At 40.7% G+C, this 24,061-nt stretch overlaps 1 pseudogene; it reads right to left on the reverse strand.

Annotated features, from left to right (window-relative positions):
- LOC134370628 (serine/threonine-protein kinase MARK2-like) overlaps positions 1-15,853 on the reverse strand; it is a 51,415-nt pseudogene extending 35,562 nt beyond the window's left edge.
- Positions 15,854-24,061: the final 8,208 nt, after the last annotated feature.

The raw sequence follows: 24,061 nt of genomic DNA on the forward strand, positions 1-24,061 counted from the left end.
AGAAATATAATTAAAAAGGTCCCCAGAAAAATCTCTATGCAAAATTGCTCTGCACTTTTGTTCCAGCAAATATGGTAGTTTCTGCCTTCATGGAACTCACTGTCAAAAATCTCATCGTACATTACCACCATTTTGTTAGAACTTTGTGTTTCTTTTGTCATGAGTGAACATTTATTATGTGGATGTATGGATGGTTTTGAAGTTGCCCTGGGTATCTCACCAAGCAGGTACCTGATGTTTGGACAGGCTCAAATCCAGGTGGATTTGATCAGCTGAGATGGGGTACAATAAGCAGAAAGTATAGTTAGCTCAGAATTCAAGAAATCAAGTTGTTGCCAAAAGTAGCACAAAAGAGAATTTTACTCTCTGCCCTGTTTAATCTTTTTTGTTAAGGGGGTGATGGGATCCTAGGTCCTAGCTTTGTAAAAAGCAGAAGGGAATTGAGTAGTGCTAGGCTAGCCAAATCCTTCCTGTGATTAAACCAGGGGCAGAGATGCTAGAATTTCCTCACTACCTCACACCCAAGTCATCCTTGCAAAGGGCTGACCAATTCTATGGACAAGCATCCATTTATAGGCAGGATTTGGTTCTGTGTCTGTTCTAAGTACCTTTTTCTTGTGGACAATTCATTTTCAGAGAAACTAGGCATCACAGTTCGTCAGAGCTTGGGTGGTCCAATTACCAGTTCTTTATTGAAAGAAAGTTCTGCAGCACGCTGACAACAGCAATGAAGTTCTGGTGATCATGCACAGACCTGCAGGCCTTTGAGAGCATGCAGATATCAGTGCATGTAGTGGATTGACTTGTGTCCCCACAAAGTTTAATGTTTTGGAGGCTGGATCCCCACTGTGACTGTTAAGAGGGAGGGAAATCCTATTTTGATAATTGAAAGGAGGGGCTTTGAAGAGGTTATTAAGTTGCTGGTTTAATGGTGGTCAGGGATGTGGTTCTGAGGGCTTTAAAAGAAGAGCATATGAGAAGTTCTCTCTCTCTGCTCTGCCATTTCACAGTGTGATACCCTGCTGTCACTGAAGTCACCACCAAAGAAAGCCTTTACCAGATGTGTTCCCGGGACTTTGGACTTCTAGCCTCTGAAATTGTAAGCAATAAATTTTTTCTTATAAGTCACCCAGTTCCAGATATTTGTTATAAGCCAAAGAAAAGGACTAATGCAGTGCACATGCCCTTTTCCACTTCCCCGTTCCCCTTGCAAAATCAGGGTGGAGGTTTATCCCAGAAAAAGGATGGATAGGGTGGGACTTCAGGCATTTGATAGGTTCTGGGAAGCTGCCCCCTCCACCCTGACAGCAAACACCATTCTTTCTTCTTTTGTCATCTCAGGCATATATTTCCATCATTAAAGATTCAGCACCCCTCTGATTCTAAGAAGCATTGTATTTTTCTTCAAATATGGAGAAATCACACTTTAATTGGATTACCATCTTTATAGAATTAGTACATTTCTTTGATTTTAAGATGCATTTTTTTCTGCCACATTTTAACACTTGGTAAGCTGTTATTAAATTGATGATTCATTTAAAAAGGGATGACTTCTTAGAATCAGGAAAATACCATAGCTTTTTCAGTAAATTTTTTTTTTCCTGACCAGTAAGGGGATCGCAACCCTTAGCACGGTGTGGTCTGCACCACACTCAGCCAGTGAGCGCACTGGCCATCCCTACATAGGATCTGAACCTGTTGCCTTGGCACTACCAGCGCAGCACTCTCCTGAGTGAGCCACGGGGCTGGCCCTTTCAGTAAAGTTTTAATTTTGACTCTCAATGAAATTGTGTACCATAAGATCACAGTGGTAGTGATGGGAGAGGCAGAAGTGTGTGTGTGGGGGGGGGGTGGGGTGGGGAAGATTCTTGAAATGGGAGACAGACTGTGCTAGAGAAAATTTTGCGTGTTAATTTTCTTCTGGGATTATGGTTTTGACCTCCGTCCAGCGGCCTTTCACTAGGTATTTCTCCCACCAACTGGAGTGGGGAAATTTGGATCTGTTTCATCATGACCATCAAGAGCTATTTGTTTATTGTCTACTACATAGAATACAAAGAGATACAAAGACAGCTTTGGCACTTCAGGATATGTTGGTCACTGGAAATTGAGAAGATTTTGTGATTTCATTGGTATAGCAGGGTGGGGAAAGTCTTCCATCGCATATTATTTTTTGATAACAGCTTTATTGTGATGTAATTCACATACAATTGCCATACATTTTACCCATTTAAATACATACACTTCAGTGGATTTTAGTGTGGTCATGGAGTTGGGCACAATCACCACAATCAATTTTAGAACATTTTCATCATCACCCAAAGAAATCTCATACTTTTAAGCAGTCATCCCTCATTCCTCCATCTCCCCAACTCTAGACACTGATATTCTATTTAAATTTGAAAACCAAAAATATAGAATGGTGGTCTTCTAGGAATTAGAAATTTCAAGAAGATTCTAAATTTTGGCATTGCTCCTTACAAAGTATTTAATTTCTTTGAGCCACATTTTCTTCATCTGAAAAATTGATGTAATGACACCCATCACAGGTAGTTATTATTAATGTGGGAGTTGTGAGGATTAAATAAAGTAACATATATAAAAGCATCAGCATAGGGAATGTCACATAGTGGGTTCAGAATATTATTTTAATTTTCTTCTTTCACCCGTTTTTCTTCAAGATGGAACCTCAAGCTGAGTTGCTGAAAGATGAGTGTTTCCCGGTCTCCTCCCTTTATGTGAAGACCAAGTCCTTTGTAGGTGCCAACTTAGTGTTCCCTCCCAGAAGGCTCCTTTTGGAGGTGGTTAAAGCCCTGTAATGTTGCTGGTGACAGCTCAACTCAGTAGTTGAACAGATAATATAAAACAGAGGGTATGGTTTCCATTTTCTTGGAAATGAAGAAAAAAAGCCATGTTATCCACTTTAGTCAGAAAATTTTAAACACTCAAAATTTTCATCACTTGGGTGATTTTCAGAGAGAGAGAGAGAGAGAGAGAGAGAGAGAGAGGAGAGAGAGAGTGTGTGTCCAAGGAACCAAAGCAGTCAGCAAGGGTGATGGATGTGGGACAAAATCTATGATCCTCTGAGCACTCCCTGTGGGCCTTCATGAAATGTAAGGACAACGAGATGAGGGTCACTGGACTCCAAAAATCGATTCCATTGGCATTTGATCTTGAAAAATCCCACAGAACAGTGCCAACACTGTTCTTTGAAAGTCTCAGAGAGGTTTGGCTTGACTTGGCCAGTCCTTGAGAAGTAGGGAGGTGGAGTGTGTGTCTGCATTGATGCGATGGATGGTAGAATTGAAGTGGAGGGTATTTTCCATTATCTGAGATCCTGAAGTCCTCCGAGGAGAACACGTATAATGATCTTCTCATGATTCTAAACCTTCTGCTTGTGCTTCTGCCAGAATCAGGATGCTTCTGAGAGCTTTTGACTCTCTCTAGGTCTCTATTGACTTCTGTCAACACCAGCTCCAGATTACTTGACTGAAAACAATTTAGTCAAAAATAAACTGGCCAACATAACTATTTGGTAAAAAAAAAGAAAACATAAAATGAATATTCCTCAAACACTAATCCCAAAGCCTTGAAAATTTTGGTCCATGATTGTAAGTCCTTTGAACTCTTTATTCATCTTTAAGGGTTTTTGCCCATTTAACCTTTAACTTTTTAATTGTTTCCCTATTATTTCCTTGTTATTTATATCTCAAATTCATTTTCAGCCCATTGTTTTTATTTTTGGTGTTTGTTGAGGTGGCAAATTGGAACTATAGGATTTAGTTGAAACATCCAAAATATCCAACAATTTATGGTATGATAAAATAAACACACAGATTTCCAACATATGTGTGCTACAAGCCTATATTTGTAGGATAACTATAATGTATAGAAAAATATTTGGAAATGTATACATTAAGGTCTGAATAGTGTTTGCCTTGGATGGATGAAATTATTTTGCTTATTTATATTTTGTGAATCCATTCAACAAAATTTTATAAAGCTCCCAGTAAATGCCAGCCATATTCTTTATGTTGGGGATATACCAATAAAGAAAAAAAAAATGCCCTTATTGAAGGTAAATACTAGTGGAAGTAGGAAGCAGACAAAAGAATTAAGTAAGATATATCATTTGGACAGTTTGGACAGTGACAAGTACTATGGAGAGAAATGAACCAGGGGAGGGGGATAGAGAATGTTGGGGAGGGGTTCCAATTTTAAATAGGGTCATCAGGGGAGGTTTCACTGTCAAGGTAATGTTTGAGTAAAGATTGAAAGGAAATAAGGGCATGAGCCAGGTGGATATCTGGGGGAAAAGTAAGCCAGCAGAAGGAAGAGCAAGTGCAAAGGGTCTGCCAGAGGAGCATGTCTGGTGTGTGTGTGTGTGTGTGTGTGTGTGTGTGTGTGTGTGTGTGTGTGTGTGTGTGTGTGTGTGTGTGTGTGTGTGTGTGTGTGTGTGTGTGTGTGTGTGTGTGTGTGTGTGTGGTGAGGCAAGGAGGCCTGAGTGGCTGGTACAGAGTCACCACAGGGAAGAGTAGCAGAGGGTGAATCAGAGCAGAGATGGAAAGTCTGAGAGAGATGGAAAGCCACTGGGGGGTTCTGTGCAATAGGGAGACATAATCTGATTGATGATGTAGTCTGACTTATGTTTTATAAGCATCACTGTGACTGCCCCTTTGGGAATAATCTGTAGCAGGGACAATGGTGGAAGCAAGAGACCATAGATGAGAGGTGATGGTGGCTTGGACCAAGGTGATAGCAGTGCAAGTGGTGAACAGTGGTTGGATTATTGGTTTTTTTTGAAGTTACAGTCTACAGGACATGCTTATATATACAGGTTATGGGGTACGAGATAAAGATAGTGGTCAGGAATGAATCTAAGTTTTTTGGCCTGAGCAACTGGAAGCATGAAACTGCATTAATTGAGATGGGGAAGTCTGCAGGAAGATGAAATTTGGGAGGCAAGATCAGAAATTCAGTTTTGGACATGGCAAGTTTTGATATGCTTAGTAGTCACCCAAGACATTTCTAGAACAAGTCTACATTGTTTTTGAAATTAGGCAAAAACAATAAAAGGCGTTTTAAAAAGCATCCTCTATTGTTGGCCTGAATTGTTCAGTTTCTGTGGCCAAATTGTTTTCAGTCATACCATCTGGAGCTGCTGTGTGCATGGGACAAACTCTGGGTAACCACAAAGCACACTTGCTCCAAGGACCACCCTGCCAAGAAGAAAGTCGAAAGCAAGACTCAGATTGCTTTGCTGTCTTGATGTCCTCAGCCATCCATTCAACTGACTTTCTAGATGCTTGTTTTAAACCCATGGTCCCGTAAGCCTTGCCTACTTTCCTGGACCCCTGACTCTTCCTTCATCCTCTCTGATTTCAGATACTTACTCAAAATTTCCAGGCTTCAGAATACATGGACCTTTAGTTCTTAGTGTCCTCTGATGGTCTCTGTCTCATCACACCTATCCTGTATCCACCGGGAAGTCACAGATCAATTCACAATACCTTTCTCTCTCTCTCTCTCTCTCTGGCTGGTACAGGGGTCTGAACCCTTGATCTTCGTGTCACTATTCATTTCTTGAACATATATTTGGTGCAAACCATCATACTAAGGATTTTGGGGACAATAAAGAAGTTGAGATGTGGCATTGATACTCTAGGAGAGGAGATTGCAATATTGTAGGGGATGTAAATGTATATATAACAAGGGGGTGATGACCAGCATTTAATAGTGTGGAAGAAAATCTGGGGCTCTGATTTTTGTAGTAATAACCTACTTGCTCTCACCAGTTCTATCACTTTATAGATTTTCCTCAAAGGCTTTGTTGTATCTTTCAATCTTTAAAACATATTTAGCATTTGTTGCTTTTTCCCTGATTATAAGGTAACAGATACTCATTGCAGAAAACATGGGAAAACCAAAAAAAAGTAGGAAAAAAATGAAAATACTTATCATGTTATCATCTAGAGATAGAATGTTACTGTTAATGTTTGAGTGTCTTTCTTCTCAATCTTTAAAAAAAAAGTTTTGTTGTTGGCATTTTTTTTCCCACACTCTTAATATTCCTTGGAAGAATGCTTTTTAATAGCTGAATGGAACTGTTTATTACTTGTCTTGTTTATTTACTGGCCCTTATTGTTGAACCTTTTTGTATATTCATAGCTAAGTTCCTCCTAGCCTGTGCTACATAGGCCTGGTATGGAGACCATCTTAGGATACCTGGGGAGAGTAGTCTCATGAACATGAATGTGTGCGCACAGGGAGTACACTTGGGTGGGAGGGGTGCAGCCACTCAGGGGCAAGAATAACAGTATATAATTAATCCATGTTCCTCCCCATCCTTGCATATGCAAGAGCATAGTAGAGACCACAGCTGAGAATTCAAAGGGAGCTCATGTTCCATATTTGAAAAGCTACTTGACATTGGTAGACTCCATACTGGTAGACCAAGGAGCTCTGAAATCATCATAGGATTTTAATACAGTGCATCTTTTTTTATGATAAACATTACTAGTTGTATTTGTGAAGAGGGTTATAAAATACAGATGCCACAGGACTCTTCTCTCAAAAAGCAGAGCATGATCAAAGGAAGGAGGAGAAAAGTGGCATAACAGCTCCCCTGACACTGTAATGTAGATGAGATTCCTCAGGGAGATCTTATAGGAGACAGAGCTTAGGAGCAGAGAAAAGAAACTGAAAAAAATTGGAAAGACCATGTTATATTGTTTTATAATTTGAAAACCATTGTCAATCCATTTTATGTTGCTATAACGGAGTACTTGAGACTGGGCAATTTATAAAGAAGAGAAGTCTAAATAGCTCACAGTTCTGGTGGCTGGAAAGTTCAAGATAGTGCAGCTGCATCTGGCAAGGGCCTCATGCTACTTTGACTTATGACAGAAAGCAGAAGTGGAGCTGATGTGTGCAAAGAGGTCCCCTGTGAGACAGGAAGCAAGATGAGAAACTGAGGAAGTCAGACTCTTTAACAATATGCTCTCTTGAAGACTAATCTATTCCTGCTGGAATGAGAACTCACTCACTCCTAGGAAAGGTAATTAATCTATTCATGAGGGATCTGTCCCCATGACCAAAACATGTCCCACTAGGCCCCAGGTCCCAACACTGCCGCATTAGGGATACAATGTCAACATGAATTTTGGTGAGAACATCCAGACTGTAGCAACCAATAATGCTTTCCAAAGCTGGTATGTGAAACTTGCCCTTCTCTTTGGGCTATTCCAGCCACAGAGGAGTGTTTCCTTACATTAGACTATTCTTGAGGTGTTTTCCTTTTTTTCATGTGGTATTGGTTGCTATCCCATGCTTGCCATTATCTATATATTAATTTTTGGCATTGTAGTAAATTCTAGGAACACCAATAAGACCACACCATGAAGTTAAATCCCTTTAAATCCTTTTGTTTTTTTTCCCTGTTTCTTGGGGGTGGTGGGGGTGGTGGTGGTGGTGATGCTAGTTTCTTTTCCCCGCCGTGGGAAGAACAAAGTTAAAAAAAATGTTTCCGGGAGTGGATGTATCGTTTATAGAGAATTTTTCTAATGTTCATTATTCTTTAGTCTTTTTAATTGCTTTGTGTTTGTTCTCCCATTTGCTTAAGGCTACTGGATCAACTTTCCTATAAGAATAGTAAAGAAATTAATCATGAGGATCTGGGTTGATGGAAAGGATTTGACAGAATATATTTTCCTTTTGTCAAGAAATGCCAAAGGTGATGATACTTCTTTAAATATATCAAAACCAGGAAACCAAGTAGGGAATTGTTGATACCAGTAAAATGATCATATATAAAAGGTTTGTTGGGGTAACATGAACTTGTCAGAGATTCTCCACTCCTTAAAGTTTACTTTTATACTTCTCTGAGAAAGACTTTCTCAGGAATTTTGGAGGAGGTAGTTGTGAATGCTACACACCAGCATCTCACAAAGTGAGTTGTATGGAATATTAAAGAGTAGAGTGGATATCCTTTGTGCCTGCCTTGAAGCTATTTCTTTCTGCTGGTAGCAACGCCCTGATTTGCCTTTGAGAAACCAGCCCTCTCACTGTTGGTCCATGTGGTTTGAGTAGGACTGAGTCTATACGCAGGGCTCCAGAGGTGGGCACCTGGCCCAGGGCTATTTAATCACTACATTCCATCTCAGCAGTCTTAGGAACTGGTGCAGGGATAACCATGTGACCAAAGACAGTCCAGTAAGATTTAGCCTGGGCCCTTTCTGGAATTATTGAGAGAGAAGCTCCTTTTTTTCACTGGGATTGATGAAAAAGAGAGGATATCAGCCCAGCGCTGATGGTCGTCTTTCTGCCTTGTGGAAGGAGCCTGTTTGATTGAAGCCAACGCAAAGGAACGCAGAGCCCAGAAACGGAGACAGAGTAAGTCATCATGACATGTCCAAGACCCTGAGTCCTGCTAGGTCTAAAGCCAGCCCTACCCCTGGACTTAAATAAATTAATTTTTCTGTTTTCACTAGTTTCTGTTGGGCTTCTCTCACTTGCCACCAAAAGAGCTTTGGCTAATTGAAGAAGTGTTATGTGAAGATGATCTGTCATCAAATGTGTGTGGGAAACCCTGGGCATATTAGTTTGGGGTGTCCCAGAAGTAGACCCTGCAGTTGGATGTGTGTACAAGTAGTTTCTTTGGGAGGAGGGGAGTGGGAAAGACAAGGAAGGGAAGGCATCTAATAAAGAGGTTCTTATCAAGCCGGCAACCACTGTGGGTTACTAGAACTTAATCCCATGGGGCAACTATGGGAGACAGTGGAAAACAATATCTCCGTGTTATCCCAACAAAACACCAAGGAAGCTGGGATATTTATTGGTTGAGGACTGTTCTTGGGTGTTAATTCCATGGTACTTCAGGTCTGCTCTGAGGGAGAGACCACAAAGAGGTGCAGATATTGGCATTTGGAAGTCAACAGGACTCAAGGGATGTGAGCTAAACAAAGCTACCATTTCTTTACTTCAGAACTTCTTACAGCCTTTAATATGCTAATGTAGATATTGAATATTCAAAGATGAAGTTATGGTGTGCAGTGTTTTCCAAATTTATTTTACCATAGAGCCTTTTCTTTGTGGATTATCCTTGGAATTTATAGTCTACAGCACACGCCTTGAGAAATGCTGTCTTAGAATATCCTAGTATTAAGGCATAACCTAGCTATAAAAACTTACAGGATATTTCAAAATAGCAAGAAGAGAGGATTTTGAAAGTTCTCACCACTAAGAAATGATAGATATCTGAGGTGATGGATATGCCAATTATCCTGGTTTGACTATTGTGTACATGTGTTGAAACATCACACTGTACCCATACATTTGTACAATTATAATGTAGCAATTACAAATAAACAACAGAAAAAGGAAACAAAACAAAACAAAAATTTGCAGGACTCAATTGCATACACTTCAAAATTTTGAAGGAATCATTGGATAAAATTGTCAAACCTACAGCCAGCAAGTGTGATTTTTACGTATTTTAAAATTTAACAAAGGACTACTGTAAATGATTCTACCGTCTCATCATCATTTGAACAGTGATGCAACAAAGGTCCAGGGAGCTCCAGTTACTTGCTTAAAGCTGTTAATGAGTTCGTGCAAAGTCAGGACTGGAGTCTAAACTTGGTTTTTTTTACCCTCCAACTAAACTACTGACTCTCAGTAGATCAAGCATTTTAAGTTAAAGGTGAGACTGTGTTGGAATCACATTCTGTCCTGTGATCTTTCAAATGTGTCACCAATCTTCTCCCACTACTTTTCTTTGTTGATAAATATTTGTTTTAACAGGTAGCAGGATGTGGGGTTGTTTTCCAGATCAATTTTGCAAATAAAGGTCTGTGGCACTGTGTACCATTTCCCTGAGGTTTCATTCTCTAGATTTGGGATTTTGCTCTGGCTTTGTCAAGAAGTCTATGTTTCTCCCACTTGCATTTCTAGATCGTGGACATAAATATGCCTAAGCTCATAGACACCAATGAGTCAGAAAGACTGGTTAGGTCATGGACCAGCTTGTGGATAAATCCTTGTGCCACTGAGCATGATTAGAAGAAACAGGAGCTTTAAGGTGTAGCCATATTTATTAGGCAGTTATAGGCATTCTCAAAGTCTTGGCAAATGTGTATACAATAGGTATGTACCCATACAAAGGCTTAGCATGCTGACTTCTGATTACCCAGAATGCTTTGCCCAAGTAAGTGGGTTTTTATGTCCAGGGACATGGCCTTGGTTCTCAGACTGAGGGAGCTAATGGGGAGGCATTTCTGCAGGGGATAAAGAACAAGGAGTTATTGTTTGTTCTTATCCTCTCTTCCTAGGGTGATAAATGGCAATGAATAGGGTTTGCTGCTGGCTATTCCTGACCATCAACCTTTTTATGCTGTCAGCTACCTTATATGTTCTTATATATTGATGCTCACAAACGTGAGGTGTAAATCACTGGAGGTCTGTATGGTAGAGGCAGTAACAAAAGATCTTCTAGTAATCAGTAATATCATTGCCAACCATGGCCTCTCCGATCTATTTCTTCTCATCTTCCAAGACAAAGGAAAAGAAATGTACAGTTCATTAGGTAACTGAGTTGTGAAAATAGTTCCATTTTTCTTGAAACAGTTATAGAGATTTAGAGGCTTGCTTTCATTAAAATTGCTGTGCAGAAATGTCTACGATGTATCTTTATTATGATTTACTTATATGCACTATGTATAAATACCAAATATTTAACCAGCCATCTCCCTCTATCATTTCTGGGATTTCAAAATTTAGTATTAGATTTTAAATGATATTATCTACGCAAATGTAGGGAAACTTTCTTAAACGTGCCTCTTTATTATGTAGCTCTGGATAAAACATGGGTCAAATTATACACACTGGAACACGACTCCATTGAATAAAATGTCAATACAATGTGATAAGCTCATAAATGGTTAGTTTTATCATACAACATTAGTATTTTAATGGAACGGCTATTACCATTAGATATATCCTTCAAGTTTTAGGAGTCACTCATATGGTCTCAGAATGGTGCTCATCTTCTGGTGGGTACACAAGTAAAAGAGAGTCATAGTCTTTGCTTTCCAAGAGTTAATAATCAGTCTGGCTAGACATGTATTTGTGGTATGTAGAAGAAAATACCCAAATATCATCAGGCACTAAAGTATGTGATGTAGACTTTGAGAGAAATATGCGTTCACAAGAAGTAAGAATCATTGTGGGCTGAGAAGGTTGGAGCGGGCTTCCTGGAGGAGGGAAGAGTGACTTTGTTCAGTATTTCATGCCTCTGGTGCTCTGAAATTTGTTGCTGAGTTTACTATTTGCTCGGTGCTTGTGGGTCAACATTCAGTCCAATTTATCTGTTCTCACAGGTGGATACAATGGATCTGATTGTCCTACAAACGTTCTCTTCTTTCTACCAAAGGAATGACTCTTTCAATATGACTGTTCAGATAGTATTTTGTATCATCTATCTTTTCTTTTCATGTTATCTTTGGGTTAGATACTAGGGTACAAAGATGTATTTCAAATTTAATTTTTTGGTTCTGTATACTCTTTTGAAACGAAATGGCTTTTCTTAAAAGAGTAATGTGTTATGAGAGCTTTTCTCAGAAGACTGGTATGATGTAGCAGAAAGAACAACAAGATTGATAGTCAGGAGATCTAGAGTCCTGGCCCCAAAATGTCGTGAGGGATATTGATCAAGTAACTGAACTTCTCTTAGTATCAGTTTTCTCATCTATAAAATAGAAAAATATGACATATCCACCTACCTCCTATGTTGCTGTAAAGATCAAAGGAGATAATGCAAGTAAAAACATTTTTAAAACTTGCAATACCTGGGGCTGGCCTGTGGCTCACTTGGGAGAGTGTGGCGCTGATAACACCAAGGCCATGGGTTCGGATCCCTATATAGGGATGGCTGGTTAGCTCACTTGGGAGAGCTTGGTGCTGACAACACCAAGTCAAGGGTTAAGATCCCCTTACTGGTCATCTTTTTAAAAAAAAAAAGCAAAAAAACAAAACAAAACATTGCAATACCTGATACAAATATGAAGTATTACTAATGCAACCTTATACAAATGCATCATTTTTCTCATTTGTAAAATGGAGACAGGAATTGTATCTATATCATTGGGTTATTCTGGGAAGTAAATGGAATTGAACATATAAAAAAAGCCTTATAGAATAGTTTGTGGCAAGTGGTAAATGCTCAATAAATCTAGAAATTACTAGAATAAATAAATAACTTATGAGATAAAAGACCCTTTGATCTTAAAGCCCTCCCCAAAAGTTTTTGCTTGTATTATTTTTACTAGTCAAAATTTGTCTTTCCCTTCAATGTGAAAAAATGTCATCTTTGAGCGAAGTCCACCATGCACCAATTAGTTTCCACTTTTAATCAGTGCTACTCAGATCAGAAAGGTAAACTAGTCATGTGGTTCTGCTCAGAGGGGTCCAGTCGAGAGTGGAAATCAATTATATCAGAGATTCTCCAAGTGCAGTCCAAGGTCTGGTCTCCTCTATTATTCATGCTGTAATATGATACCATCTATACTTTAGTTTTTGGCATAAATTAATAATTTGATATTGAATTAATAATTATCCATTGAATATGAACCAGACATCACCTCACTGGTGTCTCACTGAAAGCAGTGAATTTACCCCCAGGCATTTTGGGAAGGTTTTCTGAGCGTGAAGTGGATGAACTTGGACCATCAGTGGTGAGTGCCTTGATAAAGTGACCTCTGGATCAAGTCCTCCTTGGATTAGTCCTCCTTTGACTGTAGTTTTCTGTGAAGCTACCATCTGAAAAAAAATGCTGTGGGTACACATTAGATAAAGCTGCTCATGCTCCTACAGGGAGGGGCAGTTTCTTCAGAGGCCTATACATGTATCTTACACTTGTATGCTGTTCTCAGACCTCATGTGTGTATGGATATATTTTTTGGAAATGGAGCAGAAAATTCCCGCAGAGGAAAATAAGTTTTTCTGGAAAGATGAAAGGTCCTGGAAGGTGTATAATTCTTCTCTAATTGAACATATTTTTTGTCAGAAGAATCTCTCATAACTAAGGGTATCCAACTCGTCAGCCTTTATCTCCCCCCAGGGTCATGCTTTCAGTCTCTCAAACTGAAACCCGCAGAGGAAGCTGTTAGGAAAAACTCTGGTCTGCTCTGATGTGGTCTGCTGTAGCTGAGGGTCAGTCGTGAGCCCATTTGGAGTGAGTGCGTAGTTATCGGCCTCCTGGGTTTCAGGGTGTGGCAGATACTGCTCACTGTAGTCTGTTACTTTATCACCATGCATACGGTGAAACTTACACTTCCCTGCCTCCTCTGCACTTAGGCAGGAGTGTGACCGAGATCGGGCCGCTGGCATGTGGGATCAAGTGTTGGATGCCACTTCTAGGCCTGGCCTCTAAGACCTACCCTGATTGTGCATTCTTCCTCCTCTGCACCGCTGGCTCGGATTGGAGTCCCAAATAGGAGAAACCCGAGTTTCTGAATCATCAGTTGAAGAAGAGCTGCTTGAACATTACATGAAACAAATTTTTACCATTGTAAGCCTCTCAGTTTTTTATTACTATGGCTAATCTGCCTGTGTGATATGCAGAAGAAGGCGACCATCATTAAGCAGAGCATGTTCCTTCCAATGAGTATCTACACTAAACTTAACAGTGCATTCTACAACTCAAACAATCATAGGCTTGTAGCAAGCATCAGGTAAGCACAGGACTCTTCTGGAACAAGATTGTTAACATGTGAGTTGTTTTTTAGGAGAATCATTTCACATAAATCCACAGAAACTATTTGGATGAACTCAGGAGGTGACCAGACTCATTACATGGAAATGAATTCAAATAGCTTGCTGGGTGTGCTTTTAGGAGTATTTCCCCATTTTTCTTTGTGAATTTCCCAGAGTACTTCAAAATCCTCATTATTAGAATCCTTAACCAGAGGGTTAGAAACTTACTTCAGGAGGCTCCTGTAAAGATGCATATATGTTACATGGGGGAGGTACCAGATTAACCAATTCATACCCATTAGTAGCATGCAGCTTCTCAGGTTCTGAGCAGAGTGTATGATACTGAAGGGATGATACATTGTTGATGGGGGCAGAGAGGGTGAGCTGAGGTGGAAATGTTCAGAATGAGGGGGACTTACCGTGGGTAAGGAGGATCTGGTTGGGAGACTACACTTCAGGGACCCAGGGCACCTGGGAGGGTGGCTCCAAGAGGAAAGAGGGCTGGAGAAATAGGATGGAGAGGGGAGAGAGATGGAAGAGGAGAAGCAGACAAACTGCCCCCATCATGAAGTTTAGCTTCGTAAAAAAAAAGTTCAGAACGCTTTTAATGAAAATCTCTGGGCTTTATTCCAGAGCAGGGGAGAAGCACTAGTCTCTCTGTCACTTACTAGCAGGTAAGAGTTATTTGTTTTTTTTTAATAGATAGATAAGTAAGGTATAGTTTTCTCCTAAATTGATCACGTCTTTTCCTGAGATGCTGTTAAGCAGCTGGATTCTATCCCTCTGAGTGTCTCTGAAGCAATTCAGAGATCTTTAAAGTGCTGTTTTGGTTAAGACCTAGAACTGGTGTTGACATTAGTCGGCTAATCTCATCTCAATCCGAAAATGATGGATTAGAAGAAGAAATTATCATATAAAAAGTTTTTCCAAACTGATATCTGTGTCATAGTCAGATATTCCTGCTCACTATTCTCTTCTTTATCTGGCTCCTCCAACTTTGGCGACTTTAGAAGTTCAGAATCAAGCTTAAGCTGCTGGAAAACCTCTGCCTCCGCTAAGGATAAAAGAAAGAAGGTACAAAGAAAGAGGAAAAAGTAGCAATCTATTCCCTTAATATACTCCCAGAACTGCTGATTTCAGGCACACATGTTGGTTGTTAGCCTGTCTTTGATAGGTTTTGTGGTTTTGAGTTCGGGGTAGCGTGTGTATGTATCTGTCTTGCTGACCTAATTACTGAAGCTTCTGTTTTTACATCAGTCCCCAACCACCTTTTATTAGCTCTCTACAGACTGTGAGCTCTTTGCAGGCAGAGACACCTTCAGTTACTCCGTGTCCTGACACACGGTGCTTGCTTACGCACGGCAGGCAGAGCGAAAATGTTTAAGCGAGCCAAGCAGCTGTGAATCCTCGCTATTTTTCTTCTCCACCATGAGAGAGCCAAGCAACCACCTCCACTAAATGCAATCTCCCCACAAAGAGATTTCTCTTAAAGACAAATGCAGTGAAGCTGAGAGTTGAGTTTGATCGTAACACCTTCCCCCTGACAATTTTCGCTGGGTACACTGACTGATTTCCCTTAGCTGCAGTCTGATTGTTTTTTGCGGGCTTTGGCACAGGTAAATGTTTGTCTTTCTGGCTAACATGCATATTCATTTTGTGTTTGCCATGGAAAAGACTCCACCTGATCTTTAGGGTACAATGAGTCATTCAGTTGTGTGGAACTCACTAAAATGTTCTCTGAATTTTCTAAACCCCTCATCTTCAGCTTCGGTCATGACTGTGTCCTCTCTCTCATCTCTGAGGGCCTTTGCTTATTCCATGTTTCTCAAGGCAGGCTACTGGAGTGTAGCAGACAGGACACTTTCAGCTGTAAGGATAAAGAAACCCAGTATAAAGTGCTGGAACAATCTGACATTTTTGTGATGTCAAATAATAAGAAGTTTAGAGATAGGGTAGTTGTAGAGTTGATGCATTGGGAGGTTCAGCCAGGTGAAGTACCTGGATTATTTTCATCTGTTTGTTCTGCCATCTTTAGCATATCTGCTTTGGTCCTCAGACTGACATCTTCTTGTGATTGCAATAAAGCTGCTGCTGCTCCAGGCATTGCCTCTTCACCAGCTATGCTAAGAGCAAAACTTGGGCAAAAACCTTTCCCAGAAATCCCTTTTCAGATCACCTCTTAATGTTACTGGTTCAAACTGGGCCATGCACCCACCCTTCAACCAATCACTGGAATAGAATTGTAATTACCATGATTAGATTAGATTCATTAAGATTTACCCTTGGGAACCGGGAAGGACTCTGCCTCTTTTGCAAAGGGCTGTCACAGGAAGTAAAAGGGATGCAATTGTGGGTTTCCTCGGAAAACTTTGACTTCAGGAATGGAAGAGGCTTCATTCACCCAGTCAGAGGCTTGTTTGGGCAACTCCCACTGGGACCCCCATGCCTTACCCATCTTTGTAACTTCTCACTCTCTTGGACCCAGTCACACATGCAAACTTACTGTTTGACAGATAACTTGCCTCACCACTGGACATTAGCTTCCACCCTGAGCCTCAGGATTCGCTAGTGGGCAGGTACAGGTTTTTTTTTTTTTTTACCAAAACCTTATTAAAAATTCAAAACAGGAACAGAAGTTCTAAAGTAGGAAATTGAGAGTCTTGCTCTTCCCTTATGCAAATCCCACTATTCAGATATGTCACTATAAAATTTTTATCTTTCTAGAATTCATGATAGCAGGTTTAAAAAAATATACAATGAGGACATGTTTAGGGGAAGAGGTGACATCTTTGTAACTAAAGCTATAGCCTGGACCCTTCAGAGTGATCTTTTCCTGGATTCTCTAATCCCACACTGTGCAAGCCACCCAGGCCAGCCTAGACCATGGTGATGCCCAGAACTGGAGCAGAGAGTTTCTCTCTTGGACATGGTAAGTCGCTATTCAACTTCAAAGCATCAGACAATGATGAATTTTTCCAGAACATTGCACCTACTTTTTTTTTTTTTTTATAAAACATATTAGTGTTGTTATAAATCAATGAACATGGTTCATAATAGCAATAATGCCCTTGAAATCTGTTAATCCTGCCATCAAAGAATGGTATACCAGAGCATTTGCTGCCCTTGGCTTCACCTTGGGCTATTAACTAACAAATCAGTTATTAGCTGGTGGTAATGACCAATTTTCGAGAGATGATTGCTTAAATATCACCCACCTTGAAAAGAGAATTATTATTCAACCGAAAACTGAACCCTTATTTTCAACTCAGCAGAGCTAATGATCTTATCTCACTCCACTTCGCGGCCCCCCAGGGCCCCCCACCCAAGCCCCTCGCCTCCTGGCTACGAGGTGTGTGGAGATCACATGGTTACATAACTGCTTCCCTCTTGGCCTCAGTGACTTGAGTCCAGGAAAAGTTCCATATTTAATATTTATTCACCAAGCAGCAGTAGATGAAGACAGATGGTAATGAAATCAGTCTTGCTGAGAGTGACCACAATGATAATAGATTCTTTATGATGTCCAGGAATTCTGGACTCTTAGACTCTGCTTAAATGCATGTTGGCGCCAACTCCGTCGTCTTCAGCTTTAATAATCTCGTCATTCTCCTGACCTCTCCTTAGACCAGAGCAGGCAGGCGGTGCTAAAGGCATCAATCTGTCTTTCTCCTCATATAAATGCTTTAAACACCTATAGCCACAAATGACTCACCAGCAGAGATTTTTCAGAACAGGAAAAATGAGAAGATAAAATAAGGGAGCCCCTTCAGAGCTGGTAGAATGACTGGCACGTGGGTGCGGGCTGGTTTTGCTTGTTCTGACCGTTGGCACAAATCCTTCCGAGCAGCCTAGGTGACCTGGCTAGGCTTGTGGGGAATTTCAGAATTTCTCTTCTCCAACATCACTTTACGGACCTGGAATGAAACCAGGAGAGAGGGGGGGATGGCCGGGAGGGCGGTGTGGAATGTGAGGAAAAGGAAGATGTAAAATGAAGCAGAGTTGGCAAAGAATCATGCTCCTATCAAATGAGTAAACTTGGAGGGCTAATTGCACTGGAGATAGCACGATCCTGGGTCAGGCAGAGCTTTTTTAAGTAATCTGGCAGCCCTTTTTAGTAATAAAGGGTAAATCATTCTGACGTTCCTTGCTATTGAAAGCATTAATCATGTTGAATTTCTTTGTTATTCTGGGGTCTGGATCAAGTGTAATTCCATAGGAATTCCATTGTAATCTAGTATCAATTAATCTCTGTGTTACATAGAGTAGTGCCAGAAAACTTTCTCTGCATATGTTCCCTCGTACATCAGTTATGAGCTTTGTTAGTATCTAACTCTAGCTGGGGAACTGCTGGTCTCCTCTCTCTTCTTCTCTTTTTCATCTCAGTCATGGAAATGGTCACTTTCCTTGGATAGGAACAACGGCAGCTCACATGTTAAGGAGGACCTTGTTACACTAAAGCGTTATGTGAGGTGGGTGGCAAGGATCACGAGAGGGCTAATGACAGTCTCCTGGAGGAGCCAGAAAAACAGGAGCTCTGCCACTTACTAGCTGTGCCATGTTTGGGCACGTTACCTAACCTCACTTTCCTTATCTGTCAAATGGACATTATAATGGTTCCTACTACCTGAAGTTTTTGTAAAGGTTGAGCAACAACCAGTTGCTCTCCAGTGATGACAATGTCTGCCCAGGAAGGGGATACATTTGATGGGATAGTCCTCAGTCAGTGACACTGCGGGAGTCTTTCTTCCTGGATGTATGGTGTGGGGGGACAGCATCACTAGCGTCACTTCCAACTTGCAGGTTTTGAGTGTTTGCATTAGAAACCATGTGTTACTGGCTCCAGGAAACACCTGCCTGCCTCTTGGCTTTTCTCAGAATATGCTTAAATAATAATAGAGGGTCAGAGGCTGAGATTCTTGGCTTTTCAGTGGTAAATAATGAATGTCACACCAGCTGCTGGCAGACTCTGAAACCTTCTGTTTTGCAAAGCAGAAGGAAAGAAAAAAAAAATTAAAAAATACCCTATGCATTTATCTGGTCCATCATCTTTAAATAGTTCCCTTCACATTTCAAAAATGGTAACTCTATCCTCTTTCCTGGCTGGTTCTCTGCATCCTGCCACAAAACAGGATGACTGGCCCTAGATTTTGACCTGGTATAAAAAGCAGTATATTTTTATGACCTGGTAACAGTCACATTTCTACACCATAAAATATTAAAGTAGGCATGACAGTGCCTTTAAGATCTTTGAGGCAGGTGCTATCAAAATGTGCCCCTTTATTATTTATTTATTTGACTCTGTATAGTGAGGCTTAAATGCTTTTCAGGCCAAATAATTAAATTCCATTATGGAAAGTGGGGATTGTTGGCAAAATGTACTCACTCTTGCTATTAGACCCTTGAGTCCCCAGGGGAACTCCATGGAGGGGAATAAAAATATCTCGCTCACATTTATGTGTGAGATATGCAGTATGACATATACTGGGCCCGCAGGAGTGATGCTACATAAACCAAATGGTGAAGGGGGCTGTTAGAGATTTTTTTCTTCTAGCCAACAATCTCCTAGAGCAGGAGTCTACAAATTATATGGCTTGTGGACCAAATCTGGCCCACTGCCTGTTTGTCTATCCTATGAGCCAAATATGATTTTCACATTTTTATTTTTAAATTAAATTAAATTAAATTAAATTAATTACTATTATTATTTTTACTTTATAGGGAAAATGAAATTTATTGCTTACAGTTTCGGAGGCTGGAAAGTCCAAAGTCCAGGGAACATATCTAGTGAGGGTCTTGGTGGTGGGGACAATGACCTAGGGGTCTCACATGGCAGAAAATGGAGCAGAGAGACTGATTTTCACACTTTAAATTGTAGAAAACACTCAGAAAAAGAATAATGTTTTGTGGCATGTGAAAAATATATGAAATTAAATTTTCATTGTCTGTGATAGATTTTTATTGGAACACAGCCATGCCCATTTATATTCACATATTGTGTATGGCTATATTTGTACTACGAGTTGAGTGGGTATAACAGAGACCACGTGGGTGTGAAGCCAAAAACATTTACTACCTGGCACCTTATGGGAAAAGTTTGCCAACTCCCATTCTAGAGGAATTTGGACTTGGGTTTTGGAAAGGATAGCACTGGGGCTAGAAGAGTTCAAGGTCCTCTATGCTGTCAATGTATTTGGATATCGACTCTTGATGTTAATGAACCTGATTATTTTCTGTAGTAGATAGGCAGGTTAAGGAAAGAAGACAGGCATAGCCTAAAGTAGTTTTTGGATTCCATAGCCCTCTCCCCCAGATGCAGCTTCTGGGTGATGTCCTTTCCCTCCAGTGTCTCCTCGTGTCTTCTGCTCTTGGTCATCTCCACTGCTACCACCCAAGTCAAAGGTGTGACAATCACTCCTTGTCTTTGGGAAAAGCCTCCCAACTGGTCGGTTTTTATACTTGTCCAGCAAACAGTTCATCCTCCACATGACAGCTGCAGTTGTTAAAGGTGTCAGGAGAAAATCACCCTTGGAGACTGATATAAAAAAGAGAAAAAGATTTTTATTTCCAGCAGCCAGGACCGCACCAGCCAATTCAAGGTGCGGCACTGCACCATCTTTGTTCTCAGTTTTTAAAGCTGCAATCGTGGCAACTCGGTCGCCGGATCACCGTGCCAAGAGGTATTAGCCAATGCAAGCAAGCCAACAGTACAAGAGCTAATTTTGCAGTAAGCGGAGCTCCTCCCATCCCACCCCCACTTTCCCGCCTAACTTTCACACAATGGAGGGGCTATCTTAAGCAGCGTTGGTCCTGCTCTTAGAAAAGAGGGCATTACTTCACAGTGATATTTTAAAACCCAAACCAGACCGTCTAACTTCTCTCAGACTTGTGCATGGATATAAACCCTCTTTCATTCAAGTCCCTGCTCAAATGACATCGCCCAGGAAAGGCTTTCCTTGTTCACTCTTGCCAAAGTCACCCCCATCTCACCCCATCACTATTTTGTTACTCCTTTTCATTGCTGTCCCAGCATTTGTCATTGTCTTACATTATCTGTTGGTTTACTGGGTTATACTTAGATCCCCTCATCAGAATGGAACTCCATAACAGTATGTACCTTGACTGTCTTATTCATTAGAGCATTTTCAACATCTCCCGTGACCATTCAAGAAAGGTTTGCTGAGTGAACGAATGTATGGATCAGTCCTCCTGGCAGAGGTGCATGCAGTGTTGGCCTCACATTCCACCTGCCTGCTTCCCCAGGAGCGGGGTGACTTTTGAAAATCCCATGTCCTTGTTCTCAAGGAGACCTGTGGCTAGTAGGATACACAGACATTAAACACTTCTTGGCATTTAACTTTCCTGCCATCTGCATCCTTCCTTCTGGATCCTGCTCTCTTCTAAGGCTAACCTGGTTATTTTGTACTAATCTGCTGAAGGTTGAGAAAAGCCTCCTGTGTGTGGCTGACACTGTCAGGCTCCACTTGGATCTCCTTGGATCCATTTCATGCTCCTTCCCCTGGTTGCTTTTGCTTCTATGACCTGCCTCTGTCACTCTCTTTGAAGGACACCCTTTGGCTCCTGGAGTGGCTTCGCCCAAATGCTCAGGTGGAAATGCCTGGGGGTTAACCCACCAGGGGCTGCTCTTAGTTAGTTGTCAGTCACAACTAACTGACCTGTGCAGGAATATAAAAGCCCAGATTCCTTGCCTCAAACAAAATGAGACAAACCCTGAGGTGCACGACTTATACTCCAGGGTTCCCTGTGGAATCAGGATGAAGATCTGCTCTGTGGGGATCTGCCAGAAATCAAGCCTTTGCTCAGCTTTTCCCTCTTCGTGCCTCTCCCTTACAAATTTCTCCTGTGGGCATTTTCTTAGTGAACTCCTTGCCGACAAATCTTCCTCCCAGGTCTGCTTCTGAGGAATCCCATGGAACACAGTATGTTTCCACATCTTAGAGAGGTACATAAACGTTTAATCTGAAGGAAGTATACAATGGGAATATCAGCCACTGTGGCAAGGCCAGTGTTTAATACATATTTTTGTGGATTGGTGGCATGGGACATAGGACAAGAGGACTTTGAAGGGCCCTTGCAAATTGAACCATGTAGGTGGCTTACTATTTTGATAATATGTGAGGCTTGTAAATGAATCATGTAAAAACAGGAAGCTAGGAATGCCCTTATTTAGGCAAGGGATGTGAAAAAAATGTAAGCATATATTTGGTATTCTAGACTGTCAGAACAGGAGTCCTGGAGGGAAAAAAGATGATTTTACTTTGAGGTAGTTCTATTTCGAGGTCCACTCTGGCAGATGTGCTATGTGTCCCTATAGCCATCACCGACATGTCACCAATCCTTTTTATACTGCACATGCTGGCAGCTTCTTTAAGATTGTCATGCCCAAAATGACATGGTTTGTGTCCTCCACCAGATGGTTCAATTAGTCAAGATTCTAAAAAAGCCAACTGGATCATTCTTTTAGCCCCATCTATTCAAGTCAGCCAAACCTTCAAAGCTGGGTGGGGATTAGGAGAGCGACAGATTTACCCAGCCCTAAGGCGTCAGGGTTATTACATTTTGATGGGCTCCTGGAGGGATGGAAGAGGCTGCTAATGCAGTTTATGCATGGACAATACCAACACCAGATGAAATGGGGAGGACAGCCTTCTTTCTGTTGGACTGTTTGGAATGAACAGTCTGTTAAGAAGGCATAATGGAAGAACACCTTCCCTGTTCTGCCACAACTCTCTCAAAGTTGTGTGATCACGTTGATTTCAATTCTCTAGTATCTTGGTGCTACCTGGATGCCTTTACTTGAATGATCCATGGCATTAGTTTCACATTTCTGCGCTTGCAATTAGCATATTAATGTATCAGATTGATAATGCTGGAAGGATGGATGCTTGAACACACAGGCTGCCTTCTTCTGAGGGCTCCGACTAGCTGCTCTTTTTTAGAGTGATCTTCAGCACACTGGCACCAAGTCACGGGATTTAAAATGTTAAATGCATCGTCCAGTTTAACATCTTCATTTTACCTGGAGGAAAGCAGGGGCTTAAATTGATGATACAGACTGATTCATGGGAAGCTTATTGGGCCCATAAACTAGAAACTGATTGAACAAAATAATTTTTTATTATAATCTCATATTTTAAGGAGACAACTCTGTGGAGGTGAGAAAAGTGAGAATCTGTGCTTTCTAGTCAACAGAACTGGGTTCAAATCTTGACTTTCCTAATAGATATAATTTGGATCAAATTGTCAAACTCCTTGAGTATCTTTACTTTTTAAAACTGGGATAGAAACAGTTTCTTGGCAGGGAAATTAAATTTTAACAAAATTGGTAGAAAGTGTTTAATACAGAGTTGGGCCATAGCAAGGACTATACAAATGATCTCTCTCTCATTCTTTTTTCCAGAGACATATCTAATTGACAGCCAATCCAATTAAAGCTGGCCAGTTCTTCTGACTTCTGGTTTGGGGTTCTTTCTACCCTACATTCATTCCTTGGTTCCTACTTATTCTGAACAATTTTCTTCATGTGACTGGGTTGATGAATTGCATTGTCTGACTGTAAACTTGAAAATTAGGAACTTTAAGATGAAGATTAAAAATGACTGTGAAACAAGAGTCATAGAATATAGTCATATTTTCAAGGAGAGAATGAGAAAGTGGGGTGGTTTATTTCAGATACAGAATAACTACGCTGTCTACCCTAAACAAATCACTGTGCAGTATATGCATGTATTGAAACAACACACTGTACCCCACAAACATACAAGTAAATGTTAAAAGAGATAAAAACAACAACAGCAGCAACAACAAAAAACAGAGTAACAAGAATAGTTGATAATGGGTGAATAGATATTGACTGTTTAAAAAATTCAACAAATATTTATTGAGCACCTGCATTAATTGGGCACCAGAGGTGATTCAGAAGCAAATAAAGGAGATACGGTTCCTGTGCTCATCAAATTACTTGGGGTGGGGGTGGGAAGGGGTGGGGAGTGTCAGGTGGGATTTGTTCTTTAAGTAAATTGTGACTCACCTTTACTTCCTTTGAGCTTGTGAAAAAGACAGCTAAGATAGGTTGAAGAAAAGGAAGTCCTAGGAGACAAAGCTTGTAATCGGAATATGGGACTCAAATGAGATAGTATCAGTGAAAAATACAGCTTTAAAAAATATTTAGGGAAAAACATTGATGATAGATGTATATAACCAGTTGTAAGGGGAAAGAAGGACATTTGGGGGATGTCAGAAAAGACAAACCTATTTCCATACTTCATTCTTCTAGCAATAGGATGGAGTAATG

The sequence above is a fragment of the Cynocephalus volans genome, chromosome 2 (genome assembly GCF_027409185.1).
Source record: "Cynocephalus volans isolate mCynVol1 chromosome 2, mCynVol1.pri, whole genome shotgun sequence".
Classification (NCBI taxonomy): Eukaryota; Metazoa; Chordata; class Mammalia; order Dermoptera; family Cynocephalidae; genus Cynocephalus; species Cynocephalus volans.